General features: G+C 41.0%; 1 long non-coding RNA gene across 1 annotated transcript in view; it reads left to right on the top strand.

Moving 5' to 3' along the window:
* The first annotated feature begins 14208 nt into the window (after positions 1–14208).
* The window catches only part of LOC141982525 (uncharacterized), a 33272-nt gene continuing 30973 nt past the window's right edge, over positions 14209–16507 (top strand). Inside the window, exon 1 of the long non-coding RNA XR_012638110.1 lies at positions 14209–14314. This is a non-coding gene — a long non-coding RNA (uncharacterized LOC141982525). The remainder of the gene's footprint in view (positions 14315–16507) is intronic.

The following is a 16507-nucleotide window of genomic DNA, read 5'->3' on the forward strand; positions in this document are numbered from 1 at the left end:
GTGGTAATTGACTGGCAAAGGGAGATGTTGTTCCAAGCCACTGGTGGGAAACCTGCAGTTTATGCCACAGAAGTATTAAAATGTATATTGAGTGAGCAGCTTATCTTTGAGTGGGAGTGGGCCAGTCAGCTAGCGAGGTGGCCCTGTAAAATATGTCCTTTCCTGAAATGTGACTAACTACCAAGAGATCCTGCTTCAGGAAAAGTCTGTAGCTATCAGCATACATGATTGAGTCAGAATTCATCAGGGAATCAACAGGATGCTACATTAGCTTCCATATGACTTAGCCTGTTATGACTGCATGCAAAAACACAGAAATCCACAGCCTTTTCCCTCCTTGTCGCTGGCACATTTCTGGACAAAATTTCAAACTACAGGCATATTTGGGACAAATGATTTTGTCACCTATAGACTGCACAGACTACCTCTAACTAAAATGGACTAGCTTTGTGAATGGAACACATTTCCCCAAACACACAAACATAGTTCACTGTTTCCCGGAGGCTTGATAGACTGTAGAATGGTTTTTAAATTTGCATTCTTAGAGGCCTGGCAGTGTGAAGTTATTATTTTTAAGAAATGGGAATGGTCCTAGCAAAAATCTGTCCGTTTCCAGTAAAAATACACTTTAAAGGTATTCTTTACTGTTTGCATGTCCCAGTTGTCTTTTTGAACTCCATGTGGTGGTAGTGGGGAGATCCATGCTGCTGGCATACAGTCTGCCATTAGAGGATACACGCTGCTAGCTGGCGTTTCTCATGAATTTTGTATTGGTTCATAGAGCAGAAATCCCTCCCATTACTGTATTAATAAACATTAAGATGGAGCCAGATACTTACTAGTGGGCTCAGGGCGGCTTCTGTCTTCTGTGTGTCTGCAGCAGGCTCTGCACTGTGCTGTTCTTTGCGGGGCTGGGCTGTGTGTGTGGGGGCATCAGCACATCAGAATGGGCCCCAGAATGTGCTGGCTGCTGCTCCTGCTCCAAAGCCTGCTCTGGAACCGATTTCAGCAACAGACAGACTTCAGTGTCCCTACTCTGTCCCTGCTGCTGGCTCCCATCAGTCCCTTTGCTGGATTCTGGGGTCAACAGGGCACCATCCCAGCTGAGCAGGTCATCACGCACCATAGTTGGCTCCATACTGGGTAAAATACCCAGCACCTGGTCAAACTCCTCATAAAATGGGCATGATTTTGACAAGTTGACCAAGGTGTGGTTCTGGTTCCTGGTTTTCTGGTACTCACTCTTGAGACACTTAATCCGCTCCCTGCACTGGTCACTAGTCTGGTAAATTTGCCAAGCTGCCAGCTTCTTCACCATTTGCTGGTATGTGTGATCATTCCTGGTACTCTTACTAAAGGCCACAGTTTTGCTGGCCCTGCACCAGAGATTTACCAAAATCTGGCTGTACTCCCATGACCATGAAGCAATATACCAAGAACAGTTGCTTCAGTTTTCAAGAGAGTAGATGCAAGATTCTTGAAATAGAAAGGACAAAGAAAGTTGGCTCATGGGATTGTGGGATGCTTTTTGGAGGACTTACAGGATTTGAGTCAAGTGGGGCTGCGTCTACACTGCAAAGCAATAGGGCTCAAACCTTGGGTCAAGGTTTGGCCTGGGCTCAGACCCTGCAGTCCTACAGGGTCCTGCGACCCTGGGTCTGAGTCCTGGGTTAGTGCAATTTGTGTGTGGATGGAAGGGGCAGGGGTTCAGCTTGAGCCTGAGTCTGAGCCCGGGCTTATGTTGCAATGTAGACATACCCTTACACATATTATTTTATAGATCCTGTGGAAAAGCAAATTCAGTCTGCTTGCCTTGCTGAGCAGTTTTCATTGCTGCTCAACCAGTATCATGCTGTCTTAGTGCAAAGGCATTTTGAATATCTATTAGTGACTTCCAGAATGAATCAATGAGGTTTCCAAGGCTGTGCTGCATCAGTCACATTGAACTACCTGGGAAATTTCAAAGACTTTGGGTAGTCAATCACTTAGCCTTTTGGGACTGGTGAATTGAAAGGCTGTTGAGACCACACACAATGTTTCCTTATGTTTTTAGTTACTTGGCTATTATAGGGAATTTACCCCAGGGGCAGAGGGAAAGATTTGCCCAGATGACATTCTCTTACTAGCAACAAAGACCATTAGGCCCCTTGGGCATTAGAAATAATTGATGAGAAAGTTAGACTTTCGTCACCTGTTCAGAGCGTGAACTATAGCTCCCTTTCTTTTGTGGTTTCACAATATATTCTGTATTCTAATTGAATTCTCTCTGGGTACAAGATTAAATTGGAGGAAATAACAGAGGAAACATCACTTTGCACGTGACCAATTAATTCTGTGCGGTAATGAATGAATTGGAAAATAACATGTTTTCCTTCTGTTGTCACTTGTCACATAATTTATAGCAAAGGATTCAATATACTTAAGTACATCAATGTTCTTGTATATGATACACAGCAGCCAGTGAGTGCTTTTGTTGGATTTGAAATGGGCATGTTTTAGCTGACAGGCTGTTCTGTTGTTGCAGGGAGATTGTGTTTTGCTGTGCTGTGGCTGGTTTCTGTTGTTTTTATAGATGAAGATTTGTTGATTAAGAAGATAAGAACGGCCATATTGGGTCAGACCAAAGGTCCATCTAGCCCAGTATCCTGTCTTCCGACAGTGGCCAATGCCAGGTGGCCCAGAGGGAATGAACAGAACAGGTAATCATCGAGTCATCCATCCCCTGTCACCCATTCCCAGCTTCTGGCAAACAGAGGCTCGGGACACCATCCCTGCCCGTTCTGGCTAATAGCCATTGTTGGACCTATCCTCCATGAATTTATCTAGTTCTTTTTGAACGCTTTTATAGTCTTGGCCTTCACAAACTCTGGCAAAGAGTTCCACAGTCTGACTGTACGTTGTGTGAAAAAATACTTCCTTTTGTTTGTTTTAAACCTGCTGCCTATTAATTTCATTTGGTGACCCCTAGTTCTTGTGTAATGAGGAGTAAAATAACTCTTTTTAGGTATCTTAATTATCTAGGCAGGTATCGTTTTGTCTCTTTATTTGTTCAAGTAAACAAAAATATTCATCCGATTGCCATTCTACCACTAAAGGAAAAAATCACATTTATGAATAATAATAATGGCATTGGGAATATGAAACCATAAAGCAAAATCCCACCTAAAATTTGTTTCTGTTTCCTTTTATTTCAGCTATTTAGCTATATGGAAAGGATGCAGGCAAGAGTAGTGGTTTTCTTAAGGAAAATGTTTCCATAAGCATTTGAAAACTTTGAGGAGGGTTCCTGAACATTAACATCAATGGATTTTTGTTCCATTTGAAAATCTGAAAGCAAACCTGATATTGGCTGCATCCTACTTGCTTTACTCACCTGAATTCTTTCACTCATGTGAGTTAGGCAAGCAGGATGTGGCCCACAATAGTAGAGTTCTGCAAATATGTCATTTCTGCAGGGATTCTTTATTTGGTGCTCCATATTACAAAATATCCAGCAGACTATTTATGGAAGATGTTGTTTTTTTAAACAAATATTTTAGGGCTCGAAGAATTTCACATGATATGCTAATTTGAAATGTCCAGGAGGAAGATATTTAATTTCTTGCTTGCTTGTTGCTATGATCAAAGAGAAGAACAAAAAAACTGCATTGAAATGTAGATGGGAAACTACAATCTAACCCTGTATGAAAGATTAGTAGAGGCAAAATGAGTAAATAGGTAATAAGGTCACAACAATTTTTGCTCCCTGGCTTGGACAATTTGGAACTAATGTGGGTCTCAGCTGGTGCAAAGAATATTCTCATTGACTAAACAGCAGGGAACTGGGTTTGTAGTTTTGCATATTATTCTACAGCTGCATTCAACAAGTCTCATCATTAATTGGAAGAACAATATGGCTTGTGCCTACCAGTAAAGCCAATTTTTATATCAATAACAGTGCCGTCTCACAACAATACAATCCATAGAACTCAGTCTTCAAAGAGGAATTAATGCATTTGAGAGGATCGTATTTTTTTCCACCTTTTTAAACATCTTTTTGATACTGAAAATGAAAGTCTGTTTGTGAATTAGGTAGACATAGATTGGTAAGTACCATTTATGATTTTTGGTCCCCTTTCAAGTACTTAAAAAGTCACTGGGAATACAAAAATCATGACAGATTGCCTGGAAGTTTGCAACAAACCCTGGTTTGAAAAGCTTATAACAGTCTCCATCTGTTCATTGCATACTTGAAAAAACTCACAGAACCTAAACAGTACTACTAAGATACCTGTGATGTCATTGCTTTTCTTGTGAGGATTGTTTAATTTTACTTGTGCTATTTGGGGAGAGGAAAGTTTACTTCATAAATACTTATGAGGCTTTTATTTTGGGTAGATACAACCATACAGATGATGGCGAGTCCTGAGGTCCGTTGACAGTACAGTTTTGTAACATATCTTCTCAGAAGCAAAAAGAGACGAGAAATCCTTATAAAATAGGCACATCAGCTTTTTTCAACTATAAAGTGTCAGGCAAAAGTGATTTACATACTCTTTAAGGCTCTTACCATGTAAACATTCACACACTTAATTTTAAATACGAGCGTAGACCCACTGATTCAAGGCACTGCTCATGTGCTTAAGTGTTTGCAGGACCAGCACCTTGGACACTAAGCTAAGGTAAGAGTTACAAGAATTTAAAAGGTTTCAGAGTAGCAGCCGTGTTAGTCTGTATTCGCAAAAAGAAAAGGAGGACTTGTGGCACGTTAGAGACTAACAAATTTATTTGAGCATAAGCTTTCGTGAGCTACAGCTCACTTCATCGGATGCTGTAGCTCACGAAAGCTTATGCTCAAATAAATTTGTTAGTCTCTAAGGTGCCACAAGTCCTCCTTTTCTTTTTAAGAATTTAAAAGATTTTCAAATAATTGCCAAGTGCGTGCCTTACCCATCTGAATACTTCTACTCTCATGTTAAGCTATTGTTAACTTAAGTGCCTTGATAGGCACCTTGCATTATTTTATTCTTGAGTTTTAATGGTATATTTTCTGAACTTGAGGTCTAGACCCTGTAACATTGTTCTGTGACAGGGATCGTCAACCTTTGGCACGTGGCCCACCAGGGTAAGCCCCCTGGTGGGCTGGGCCGGTTCGTTTACCTGCTGCATCCGCAGGTTCGGCCGATCGCGGCTCCCACTGGCTGCGGTTTGCCCCTCCAGGCCAATGGGGCCTGCGGAAAGCGGTGGCCAGCACATCCCTCGCCCCACGCTGCTTCCTGCAGCCCCCATTGGCCTGGAGTGACGAACCGTGGCCAATGGGAACTGCGATCGGCCAAACCTGTGGATGCGGCAAGTAAACAAACCAGCGTGGCGTGCCAGGGGTTTACGATCCCTGTTCTATGACATATCTGAATAAACTGAATAAATGGCTAAAATGAGAATATTAGTGTGCTTCTCTGGAAATGCATTTGCTTTTTCCTTTATCATTAATGTCTTAAGGTCTTGCTTAAAAGGTATTCAGACATGGATGTTCACAAATGAAATTGTTTAAGAATGCAAAATGATGACTCCTTCCATAATAACAGAAATGTTAGCCTTTAAGTTGCCATTACAAATATTTTCATTTTTTTGTTAAAACATTCAGAATTGTGAATTTCATGACAAGTAAGAGGATCGGTAGCTTCCTAATATTTAGCTTGTTAATGGCCAACTGACTTTCTTGATAACAAGAACATGTTGCCCTTTTCTATTACACGGCACATACTGTTTAGAGATAAAAATGTCTGGCTTTCAGCAGGCAGGAAATTTAATTACAGTTAAAATGCAACAGGCCATTTACTGTACAAATGTTGAGCAGCTGACTGTGCCAGCAGCAGTACCATTATATTTTAACTCTGATACCAGAGTGACAATATATTATCATTTCAGACATGATAAAATATCCCGCTGTTACTACTGTGGCAAAGCTCCCACTGGTGTGAATACAAGATTTTCCTGAATAAGTTCTGAGTGGTTTGTTTGAATAAGAACAATGGGATATGGCCCAGACATAGCCTACAGTTATAGGAAGGTAAGGCATAGGTATAAGTTAAGGCAATAATGCAATGAGCTTACAAGTCTCAAGGCCTGTAAGACAATAGCTTAGTTAAACCAATCGAGGCATAAGGCCCAAAAAAGGCTTAGCATAAGCAGCTAACTAGGAGTAACCCTAGGTTATAAGATGTCACAAACTAGAATGCTATAATAAACTAAACTGCTGACAGGTAACCTCAAGATGCCAGTTGATATCAGCTTTAGTTATTATAAGTTAGGAATATCAGCAGATGTCCGACCATGAGAATGCCATGGTAACTAATTGACATACATACTAATAAGTTTGAGCTAAAAGGCTTAGTAACCTGTGTGGTAAGGGCACCCCAACATTAGTAGGGTCTGGAAATACAGATAAGGAAAGAGAACACCCTTACTGAATATGCATTAGGCACAGTGGGCATCATTGTAACACATTATAAAAGCTGTATCCCATCCTGCATACCTTGGGAAATGCCAGGATGATGACCACTGGTGGTGATGATGATGGTAAGGATGATGAGTAACACTTCAGGTTTTTCTACAAGGGATGGGGGGTGGGAGTATATGGATGCTCATATACTTATTTTAATACTATCTCTACCTTCTTTCCTGGGTTGGAGTGTTTGTGACTTTGCTAATTGTGCTAATAAAGATATTACAAGGACAAACCACCTTCCCCTAAGTGTGAGTGGCTCTCTCGTGCACACCAGGGTCCTTAATATAACTCTAATACTTCTGGGTCTGGTCCTGGGACAGAACCTTGCCAAACTACAGGGTGTTAATTGGCTTATTTAATTAATCAATATAACTAATATACAACCAATAGACCAGGCAACACAGAATGCTTTAAACAGTAGCTCTATTGTGGTTTTATCATGAGATGGGTGACATTTGGTAGTGTCCTTAAAGCCCCAGTATCTGGAGTCCTGTGATTACTTAAGTATCTCAGCATATTTTTTTTAATTGAAAATTTTTAGCTTTCATGGTTGTGGAGGAAAGCTTGACAATATGATTTCTAAAGGCTCAAAACCTGGACGATAAATGAAATGTCCCTGAATTTGTATTATTTTCTAAAATCTCATGATTATTGCACCATTCTCACGCATTTGGGGGGTTTGACTTATGATTTTTGAATGCTTAGGTTGGCAATGATGAAAATTTTGCACTCAACTGACTAGTTAAAATTTGACTAGTGACTGGCATACATAGTTACCAAATTTATATACAAAACTGCAGTAAGTTAATGCACAAAGTATAATCCCAATTCAGGAAATTACTTAAATAAGCATTTAAGCATATGGAATTTAAGCATGCTTAATTTCATGTTTAAATGCTTATTTAAAACAACTGTGTTTCTGGTGGGGTCCAAACAGAGATTGATTCTTGGCCCTGTCTATTTAACAGCTTTTATTAATGATCTGGAAGAAAACACTAAATCATCACTGATAAAGTTTGCAGATGAAACAGAAATGAAGGCGTGCTACATAATGAATCATTCAGGTCACTGATAGAGAGGTCTGGATCACTTGGTAAGCTGGGTGCAAGCAAACAATATGTGTTTTAATGTGGCTAAACGTAAATGTATACATCTAGGAACAAGGAATGTAGGCCATACTTACACAATGGGGGATTCTATCCTGGGAAGCAATAACTCTAAAACAGATCTGGGAGTCATGGTGGATAATCAGCTGACCGTGAGCTCCCAGTGCAATCCCATGGCTAAAAGGAGAATCTAGTATAGGAGTAGAGAGGTTATTTTACCTCTGTATTTGGCAATGGTGCAACGACTGCTGGAATATGGTGTCCAGTTCTGGTGTCCACAATTCAAGAAGGATGTTGATAAACTGGAAAAGATTCAGAGAAGTTCCATGAGAATGGTTAAAGGATTTAGTTGGTGTTGGTCCTGCTTTGAGCAGGGGATTGAACTAGATGACCTCCTGTTGTCTCTTCCAACCCTGATATTCCATGATTCTGTTATTCAAAAACATGCTTTATAGCAATAGACTCAAGGAGGTCAACTTATTTAGCTTAACAAAGAGAAGGTTAAGAGGTGACCTGATAGTCTGTAACTACCTACATGGGGAGAAAATATTTAATAATGGGCTCTTCAATCTAGCAGAGAAAGGTATAACATGATCCAACGGCTGAAAGTTGAAGTTAGACAAATTCAGACTAGAAAAAAGGCATAATTTTTTAATGGATAGAGTAATTAACCACTGAAACAACTTTGACATGGACTGTGGTGGATTCTCCATTTCTGACCACTTTTAAATCGAGGTTGGATGTTTTTCTAAAAGATATATGGTCTAGGGATTATTTTAGGGAAGTTCTGTGGCCTGTGTTATGGAGGAAATCATTCTAGATGATCACAATGGTCCTTTCTGGCCCTGGAATTTATGAATCTATGAAAAGTTAAGCACCTGTTTTAGTGTTTTTGAATCACATCCTAAGTAAATAATTATGTGCATATGTTTCATGCGAAACTGATTGCATAATGTTTTTTATAAATGAGGCCCTAAGTACAAACTTTTAGGTAGGAAACAAATCAGATGCAGGATCACTTATGAGCAAAACCAGGTGTCCACCTAAATATGATAGATTTTGCTGGTATTTTTTCAAAATACCAATAGTTTAGGAATAAACATGTTATAATGAAGAATTGCTATTTGGAGGGCTCAGAAAACTTCCTGCCAATTTTATTATGCTCATACTGAGTAAAATTTCTGGATCTTCAAGGTTAATAACTCCATGTCAGCTTTGTATTAACCCTTATCCTTGGTTTACAATATTGACTGTGTGATATTGACTATAAATTGATATCTTAAATTCAAAAACTTCAAGTTTTCATTTTAAAAAGTGTCATTCCAAAGGCAATAGATGAGAATTTTGGGAATAACCTCCATTGTGGATGGTACTGTCACTGGTATGATTGCAAGAAATCTAGGACTGTTACCATGTATGTAGTTGGGAAGATTTCTGTTGCAAATGTGAATGGTAGGACTCTGACAGCTGGCCACAGCCTTATGTTGGGAAAGTGAATGAAAAGGGCACAAACTCCAGCTAGCTGAATTTGTTTAAAAACTGGAGACAAGTCATTTCTGGAAGCCGTCAGGGGTAAGGGAACGGCGGGGGGGGAGGGGTTTGGATGGGGCAGGGGTCCCGGGGGGAGGGAAGGGATGTCAGATGGGGGCGGCGGCAGGGCCATTCCTGACTGTTTGCGTGTAGGGGAGACTTTGGCAAACCAGTAAAGCGCCTGAAACCACTATGGATTATTGCTAAAAGCAGCCAAGTCAGCAGGCTGTAAATTGGCTATTCAGCACTCTCAGTTTGGCCAAGACAGGAGGGGAGGGGGTTTGGCGTGCCACATAAAGGGCAGCTTGACCCCGGGTCCTTCCTGGTAAGAATTGTATTGAAGTTGCTGATACATGCATTTTAGAAGAGCAGGATGTGCCCCAGGAATGTCTATTGGGGCCTCAAGGCTGCAAACTCTAGAAGAACCCACACCTGGTCAATCGATAATCAGAAGGAACCTCTTGCTTGACCATTGAAACTGCTTACTTAATGAGTTTTCTTTAAGGGACATGTCATTCTATTACTAATGTATAAATAAGGGAAGAAAGTCTGAGGTAGTTGGACTCTTTTTGGACTCTCCCTCTGGATACATCTTGCAGTCCCCATCGGCAGACGGAAGATTTGGCCACTGGAAGCCTGCCGCCGTGTCTCTCAAGAGCCACACTCAGCTCTGGTAATTATCAAGGGTTGGGGGTGTTTTACTAGCCTGTTGCGGACGTGTGTAAGTGCTTGAGTCTAAGTAAAGTTTACCTTTAAGTGAAAGCACTCTTGTGTTGTCCTGTTTGTGCCAGCCATCTATCAGTCGGATGGCCATGTCTCCCCTGATTTATTCCCTGGCACCACACTGCACAGAGTAAAAGTTACCAAGAGCTTTGGGTTGAAAGAACCCCAGGTAACAGGGGGAGGCACAGCCTCCCCTAACCGGCCCTTCATACAATTTCGGAAACCCGATGTGGCCCTCAGGCCAAAAAGTTTGCCCACCCCTAGTTTAAGATCACACTTGGCAAACAAGAAAAGTATGGAAAAATAAATCAGTAAACCAAAATGGGGGTGTTGGAAACTAGGCCTAAATGGTGGACAAAATAATGAGGGGCTGGGCTATTCTGCCCACCACTCCCTTTACAGTCCTTAAGGAAAGAGACTTTGGGAGAAAAGTTGGCTACTGGAGTGAGCTTTGCCATCATGGCTGCCACCCCACATCATCTCCTGGCACCCCAGGACTTCATCATCCGGATCCTGAGAGATGTCCTAACCAGACCAGGCCAGAGAGGGGGACCCAGATAACTTCACCACTCTATCCAAGCCAGCTGAGTCCCAAATACTATATGGGATGAAATGGGATCGGACTTTAACAACAACAGTAACAACAGCTCCAGCCTATCTCAAGTAACTTCTTTTTCCCCGAAAGGACAGTTATTACCATCTTGATACCATCTAAGAGTCAAACATGGGTTTTTTTCCTTCTATAAAAACTGTCTCCAGCTAAGAGAAAGGGCACACAGGATGGTGTTAAAATGAAAGCCTTATTTAATAGTTTACATTTCAACTATTTGTAACTGTTGAACTGTTTTTTTGTTTTGTTTTCTTTATCTTTATCTTTAATAACAGGTTAAAAGGATTTTTAATGGTGTCTGCAATGGTACTAAGTAGGCTGAGGACTCTGTATATCAAGTTCTGAGCTTTGTTGAATGCTGTTTAATGTTGGACAGCAACTGGTTATGTTAACATCTTTGGGCCCCTCTATTCCATCTAAATTAATACAACTCACCCTTGGGGTGCATGTGCATAAGTAAAGTTCCTTGGGCTGGACCATCAGGCTTGGGGAGCATCTGGAAATTAGCTGTGCAGTACCATTGTTGTCAGCCTAGATGGAGACAGAGTTGTCATGTTCTGCTTCGAGACTTTGTCATTTAAAAAAATCTGCTCTGGTGGTCTTCTTTTGTCTACTGTGACACAATGTAGTAGGAGTAACTCTGTTTCAGTGAGCCTCATTTTAAGATCCTGTTTGTTTTTTTAAAAAAACAACAACAACCAAACATAACATTTTCATCATAGGCATTTGAGTTCCCTTTGAGTGTTTGAAAGTACTTGATTATTTATTACCTGTAGCTCAAAAAACTTTAGGATTGTAGGATTGTAACTTTTTAAAAATTTGTGAGTTGTCTGGTTCAGCAGCATATGATAAAGCTGGATTTATGCTACAAACACAGAAGGGGAAACATGAGTGTTCACTAAATTCCACATCTTCACAGAGATCCATAATTTTTATTGTTGCAATGGTGCATAATGAAAGACAAATAGTTATCAATGGAAATGGAAGATTTCAGAAGTTGGTAAGGTACTGGAGAAGCATTTTTGCTCTACTGTCATTTTTTAAAACCATTTCTCCTTAATTCGAGAGGAAAAACCATTCCAGACAAATACTTCTTGAAAGACATTTGATATTGCTACAATGTTGGCCAGATACTATAATGTAATGCTCGGTAACAATTCAGCCCTTTTTTTCCCACAGATGATTGCCTAGAATTGTTTATATAAACTTGAAACCTGGAGAGAGTTCTGACTCGTTTGACATTATCAGTATCTTTGTGCCCCACATACACTGTATAGTTAGAGATTGCTGAGATTATTAAACACCTAATTCATCCCCAGGGACAGCGTGATTAATTAGCCTTCAAAAATGCTGCTAACCTGGAAACTTAAAATATACATTAGCTTCTTGTGTGTATGCTTGGTGGTCACACGTGATAAATTCCTGACGTGCATAAAATTACATTGCTTTGATTTATTGTTTTGTGTGTTTAAAACTTTTTTGCACTTTCTGTTTCTCCCTCCAGTATGTGATGTGTGCACCATATGGGTTCTTATTGTACTTCTTTATTTTTCATGTCACTCTTTATAACGATAATAAAAAAAGGAAAACACCCCTGCTTTTTCCTTCTATGAAATGGGAAACATTTTCCTAAATTGAGCCTACTGTAAGCAATGTACTTTGATTGCTGAAATATCAGATTGCACTATAAAAATACTATCCTTATTTAAACCACAAATGTACACTGCTTCCCATATTTTATGAATATTCAGTATTTTGCCAGCAATGTATCAGATCCATATTTTCATCTATAAAAGATGCTATATTATTTTATATTACAGAGAATGCATATTTTGGACCCAACTAATTTTTCTTTTCTCTCTCCCCTCGAATTGTGTGTCCACTTGATTAATACTTTTCTTATTAGATTCCCTTTCCATGACTACAAATACAGAATTTATTTTTTTGTTTTATAGGCTTTTTTTAGTTTATTTAAAATCCCAAGAAGAGATCAAATTCTAATAAATTTAACTGAATTTGCCTGTTTTTCTGGACCAGAAGAAATGATTGAAATCTTCCATTACTATCAAATTACTTTTATAATGTAAAGTTGCTTAAGCTAACATTGTCCCTTTCATTAGCCTTCTGTTAATTTTTAACCTTTGAACCAGTGAAAATGGGGAAAAAATAATTTGGTATTCTGTTAAATTTAAACAAAGCAAAGTCTCAGAAATCTAATGTCGAGGGCAGTCAACCCAACATAGGGATTATTTGAATCCTACATTCACTGAAGGGAAAGCAGAGGGAGAACCCCTAAGACTTTTGGTTAATTAATCTTATGGAAGTTCTGACAGTTCCCATAAATCTGAATACTAAAGAATGTCACAACATTAAAGTGGAGGTAGGAGCTATGCGTTTTGCACATCTTCTTTGAAAGGCATTGCTGGGGCAGAATTTCCAAATACTCTGTCAGGAATGCCTTTTGGCACTGTGGTGTCTCTAAGAAAAAAAAAATCATGCCATCACACAATCAAACCACTCCTAAACTGAGTGAATTATTCTAAAGAGGCTGAGGTGAAGTCCTGGCTGAGGTCTTAAATAAGATTGGTGGTCTTGTCCAATGCCTTATTTGTAAACATCACACATTACTGGAAGCCTCTGCTCCAAGGAGGCCCAGAGCTCTTGCAGGTCAAGATTAAACTGTATTGACAGAGCTTCATGGGGGAACTTGCACTGCACCTGTTTTTTCTGGTTTTGCCACAAGCCAATGATTTTATTCTCTTTTATGAACACTAAATTTACTGGCAAAAAAGTGTTTAGGAGAATCAAATGGGAATGTAAACACTGTATGGTGTTATCCTTTGGGCTGAATAACTGTGCAAGATAAAGGAATTTTTCAAACAAGCACGTACTTGGCAAAGATCTGATCATTCCTGAGCAACTCACGTTGTCATGTAGCAGAAACAGTTCCCCATGCAGGGCCAAAGGTATCTTTTAAAAAACTAAGGACTTTTCTTTATCTCTTTGAAGAGGTGGGATGGGCCGTGGCTTTTTGCACTGCCTCACTGGTAAGAGAGGTACAATGGTTTACTGCCCTGTATATACAATAATATTCTGCCATCCTTACTCCCGTAGAGTAGTAAATGTTTGGTGTAGTAATTTAATTAATTGGGACTACAGTGTGCAAGAAAGGTGGCTCAAAGTGACCCATAATAATAATAATATTAAAGGTAAATAAATGGTTGTTGCTATATTGTACTGTGTTAACAGAAACGCAAAGAGATGAGGAATTAGAAATCTTGTAGGGTAGCGAGGGAAGTAGGATAAGTGGTAATTCAGGAAGTTATATCCGGCAATATGCTTGAGTTTTTATCAACATCCATTGTCAGCAAGGGTCCATTCACAGCAAAAGCACAGTTGATTAGATTACTAGCTTAGACGGTAGTGCTATGTGTGGCACGACCAAGGAAGAGATCAAGATTTGAGGCTGATGCAGGAGCTTATTTCTGTGGCTTACAAATTCTATCTCAAGCTTGAATGCAAGGGCTCAGTTGTGTAACCATTGCACACATGGGACTATTTGTGTCAGTTGGAGGTCACCAGTATGTGTAGAGATTGAACAATCAAGTCATGTGGGTGGACTTAAGATGGTACTGTTTGTTGTGAGGGAATTCACACACACTGATCTTGTTGGGACCCCATTTGATCCTGCTGCTACTGCTGGAGTATCAGTGATCAGTAGGTGGTAATCAAGCTTCCTCTGTTTGTTACAGAAGCCACTGCAAAGATATCAGCTATCCAGCATATTGGCCCTTCTGCTGAGCTATTCTAGCAACCAGCTGGTTACAGAAAGTGACAGGATGGAGCAGCCATGGTTTTGTATGATTTGCTTCTTTTCACTTTCCTACTTGTAAAATGGTACCTCTAGACATTTTATATTTTTATTTCCAAAGAGCCTATAATGTTCTTGGCAATCAGAAAAAAAATCTCTTCTGCCTGTGGAATAGCTGATGCGCTCTGGTGATGTGGGAAGATTAATTCTGTTGGGTGTGGATGCTGGTAACATTCCATTCATTATCAGTTTATTAAGTGTGGTGTTACTCCTGAGGGCATTCTGCACCAAAAATTTAAAAATTCTGTGCACAATATTTTAAAATTCTGCAAATTTTATTTGTCATATAAATGTGAAGGTTCCAGCATGGCATTGGGGAGCATAGGCCACTGGCTGCCCAGAAGTGGGAGATCACTGTGTAGCTTTCCCCTTAGGACATGGACTCAGCAGTGAGGCTGAACACAACCCTGACACAACACAAGGACAAGGCCTGCCCCAGAAACACCCCAGAGCCCTGCCCCTCCATGCCAGGTGTGCCAGGTGTGGGCAGGCAGGCTCAGCAAGACAGAATCCAAGTGTGGAGGGGTTTAGTGTGGGGGGGATCCTAGGTGTGGGTTGAGAGGGTTCTGTGTGGAGCAATCTGGTGTGGGCAGCTCAATGAGGTATCTGGGTGCGCGGGGGTGAGGATTAGGATGCACATGGGCTTGTTGGGGGGGGGTTCTGGGTGCAATGGTAATGGGACTCTGCAGGGGGGTCCAGGTGAAGGTGGTTGGGTCTTGGTGGGGAAGGGATCCGGGTGTGGGTGTCTCATCAGAGTGGTCCAGGTGCTGGGGAAGTGGGGCTCATTGTGGGGGTTCTGAGTGCTGGGGGTGAGGCTCGGGGGTAGGGTCTGGGTATGAGGGGATCTGGATGTATAGGGGTTAGGTGGATGGGGAGCAGCTCCATGTACAGGGATCCCTCCCCCTGCAGCTGAGCAGCGATGGGTGCAGGAGTTTGCAGAGCTTCCTACAGCTGGGGGAGAAATCTGGGGGTGGGTCTGACCCGGCCCTGGATGCCATTCAGGGGAAGAGGAAGTCCCATCCTCCCCAGCCCAGCTGAGACTAGCAGCTGAGCCCAGCAGAGGGTAGGAGGCACCAGTCCGGTCTTCCCCAGTCCCGCCCCATGCCCCACAGTGATTTACCTTTCTGCTGGCTGCTCTGGGCAGGGTCACATGATTGATCTTGTGGCTTCCCTTTGCTTCCCCATCAGGGAAATCTGTGGGGATATAAATTCTCCACCTGCGCAGTGGCACAGAATTCTCCCAGGAGTATAGTGTATATTGCTCACACCCGGAGTGAAGCTTATTTCTCCTTGATTTATGCTGTAGGGTCTGGTGCTGTGTGGAGAGTCAAGAGCCATACCCCCATATCCAATCTGCTCCTGCCTCCCAGCCTCTGATGACCTTTATTTTCCAAAACAGTTTGTTCAGACAAGGATCTCACAGTCTATGAGCAGAGCAAGAAACAGTGTGCTAGAATTCATAGTATCGCCTTCTCACTACAATGTACATTATTGTACAACTCAACACCTTTATTATAGAACTTTCACATTCTCCTCCTTTTTGGGACCATGCTGTCTCTGGGGATCTTGCCAGAATCTTAAGAGAATTAAATGAATTTTGCCATGTGGCTGTAAGCGTTCGTGATGGGAAAAGCTTCAAAGCTACATCCCTGGAATAAGCCAAGCAGTGTGTGGACTTCTTCAGAAGCAACCCCCCCCACACACACCTAGTTATAATCAGGGCAGCATATCTGAGAACACCTGAAAGCTATTTGGCTGATGAAAGTTCCAGGACTGTGTGTCAGAATATCTGAAAGATCGAGCACACCATGTTTGTAAACTGGAACTTAATCAAATCCAGTAGCCACCCACTACCCCACACTCCAAAGCCCTAAATATAAGGCTTCACTCCTAATGAGCTTTTAAAAAATCCCAAAGCCTTCCCTCCCTCCATGGAACCCTTAAGAGCATTATGAGAGATAGTTGCATTTTTTGTTAATGAAAAATAAAGTTTTGTTGAAAATGAAATTTATCATGGAAAATAGTTTTTGAGATATTTTTGGAAAAAAATTGAGAACTTTGCCCCCTGAAATTTTTCTGCATTGTTGAAATATTTTGTTTTGAAACTGAGGAAAACTGCCCATCTTCTGTTAGTGTTTTACTTCCCTTCCTATCTTTTCCATTAGGGGTGTGTGTGTGTG

This window comes from Natator depressus, chromosome 1, assembly GCF_965152275.1.
Source record: "Natator depressus isolate rNatDep1 chromosome 1, rNatDep2.hap1, whole genome shotgun sequence".
In the NCBI taxonomy this organism is placed as follows: Eukaryota; Metazoa; Chordata; order Testudines; family Cheloniidae; genus Natator; species Natator depressus.